A 3,074-nucleotide genomic window follows, 5' to 3' on the forward strand; every position below is an offset into this window, starting at 1 on the left:
TCACTCATCCTTTGTTCTGTAGAATTGAAGCTAACTCATGTTTGCTTCCTATAAACGCAATGTTCGCAGAGATATAACTTTCCAACTCATTCTCTTGGAAGAAGACCTCTCTTATTCGAAACAATTATATCTTTCTTGCTCATATGACCAAGTCGCATATGCCACAATCGTGTTGACTTTAATCCTGTAATAGATAGAATTTGTTATGACATTGTGATGTGGCGATTGTTTCGGCTCCACCTCCGTAATTGTTGTTGCGTCGGTCACAGTTGAACCCTATAGAATATATAGGTTGTCGATTTTCTGACCTTTCATCATAATGAGAGCTCCATGAGATACCTTAATGTTGCCTGACTTTTGCTGTGTTTACGATTCAGTCCTTCTGACAGCCACCACGCGAGTTGCACCTGCAACAGGCGGCGGCCGGCCTAGCCCTTCCTAGCCCACTTGCTACCTGCAAAAAGAAGCACAAAATCAGCTATAAAAGGGGTTTAAACCCCAAAAATAAGGGGATGGAAAAAAAACATAAAAAATACAAAGAAAAAGAGAAAAAAAAGCTTTGAAAAAAAGAGAAAGAAAAGGAAAAGAAGAGAGGGGAGGAGGAGAGGCCGGCCATCGGCTTACCACCGGCGAACCACCGGCAGCAGCACGAGCAGAGGCGTCGACGGTGACGAAGGAGAGCAAACGGAGAAGAAGACGAAGAAGAAAGAAAAGAAAGAAAGAAAGAAGAAAAGAGGAAGAAGAAAGAAAAAAAAGAAAAAAATAAATTTTTAATCGGGCCGACCCGACCCGACCCGAACCAACCCGACCCACGACCCGTCCGGCCCAAAATCCGACCCGAGCAGCAGGCCCGCATACCAGAAGCCCAAAGCAAAAAAAAAAAACCAGAAAAAAGAAACAGAAAAAAAAATCATAATAGCAGGCCATTTTCAGTAGGCCCAACTCAGCAGGCCAGGCCCAAGCCAGCAGGCCACCAGCAGCAGGCCTGCAGCAGCCCAGTCCCCAGCAGCCCAGCAGGCTCAGTTTGCCCATTAGCCCAGCAGAAAAAAAAGAAAAGAGAAGAAAAGAAAAAAGAAAAAAAGAAAAAAAGAAAAAAAGAAAAAAAAAGAAAAAAAGTTTAATTTGTGTAACCTGTTCGACGAAGCTCGCGTTTTGAGATCTTTTCGGTAATTTCATTTCTTTTTTAATTTAATGCTCGTATTTTTATGTTATTTCGTTTTAATATCATTAGCATTTTATGCATTTTTATATTTTTGTATTTATATTTTTAATTTAATTCTTTTTTTTATTTTATTTTAAATAATTTTAATAAATAAGGCAACGAATCGATTTAATATAAAATCGTTGATTTCATCGCTATGTTGGGTGAATATCACCGGTTTGCGTTAAACTCGATACGCCCTTTTAAAAATCGAAAATATTCAAAAAAATTTCATGTTTTCAAAAACATTTCCGTGTTTCGAAATTTTCGTTTCTTCAAACTAATTTTTCTCGTGTTTCAAAGAATATTTGTGTTTTAAAAAAAATAAGATAACGAATCGATTTGATACTAATTCGTTGATTTCATTGCTATATTGAATGAATATCATCGGTTCGTATTAAATACGATACGTGCTTAATAAAAAAATCGAAAAGTTTGTGTAAAAAAAAAATCTTTCTGTGTTTCAAAAATCTTCGTTTTTTTTAAATTTCGGTGTTTCAAAAATTTCCGCGTTTCCAAAAATTCAGGTGATTTAAAAAATCTTCGTGTTTTCAAAAACTTCGGTGTTTCAAAATTTTCATGTTTTCAAAAAAATTCCCGTGTTTTAAAAATTTCCGTGTTTTCAAAAATTTTCGTGTTTTCAAAAACTCCCGTGTTTCAAAATTTTCATGTTTTCAAAAAAATTCTCGTGTTTTAAAAATTTCCGTGTTTTCAAAAATTTTCGTGTTTCAAAAAAATCCTCGTATATTTAAAACTTCCGTGTTTCAAAAATTTTCGTGTTTTAAAAAAAATTCTGATTTTTCAAAAAATTTTCGAGCTTTTAAAAATTTCGGTGATTCAAAAATTTTCGTGTTTTCAAAAATTTTCCCCTGTTTCAAAATTGTCGTGTTTTCAAAAATTTTCGTGTTTTTAAGAATTTTCGTGTTTCTAAAATTCTCGTGTTTTAAAAAATTTTTCGTGTTCTCAAAAAAAATAATTATTTCAAAAATCTTCGTGTTTAAAAAAAATTTCGTTGATCAGATCGTGATTAACTATTAAATTGAACTTGTATTTTTAAAAATTAAGACAACGCGCGTTTAACGAGATACCAATTTTGGGCGTTGCGAGGGTGCTAATACCTTTCTCGCGCGTAACCGACTCTCGAACCCTAATTTTCTCTGGATTTTCACGTAGGCCTAAAATTACCTCTTTTTAGAAAAGTTTAAAAATAAAGTTTTTCTAAAAAAAGAGAATTTATTAGGTGTCCGATCACACCTAGAAAAAAGATCGGTGGCGACTCCCTTTCTCGAATAAAATTGAAACTGTGCTTTCAAATTTTCAATAATCACTTCGACTAGCGCCCGTGCCCAAATTTTTAGGTCGCTATATGTTTGATTTTAAAATACCAAGGGAGATAAGATTTTTTTTAAATCAAACACATGCTTAACATCTGATAGTGTCCTAAAGATCCCGTTGTGCATCCTGATCTAAACGATACCAATAACAATTATTTTACAGGGTGAATTATTCCCCATAAGCACAACTCCACTTTTAACTGGACTATATGTGAAGAACCATTCATTGTTGGAACACATATGGTAAGAACACATTGAATCCAGGATCCACTCGGACATAAACTTAGACCTTTAGATCGTAAATACCAGCAACAAATTATTACCCTTGTCTTCAACCACACTAGTATCGATTACCTCAACCTTTTGCTTTCCTTTCTCATTGCTCTTAGCAGCCCTCTTGTTTTTGTATTTCAGTTTATAACATTTTGGCTTAATGTGACCTAACTTCTTGCAATAGCCACATATCTTGTCTCGATTTGTCGACTTCAATTTTGACTTAAACCTGCTTTGACCTGAATCCTTGGACTGTTGTCTGCCTT

Source organism: Gossypium raimondii, chromosome 10, assembly GCF_025698545.1.
Source record: "Gossypium raimondii isolate GPD5lz chromosome 10, ASM2569854v1, whole genome shotgun sequence".
Classification (NCBI taxonomy): domain Eukaryota; kingdom Viridiplantae; phylum Streptophyta; class Magnoliopsida; order Malvales; family Malvaceae; genus Gossypium; species Gossypium raimondii.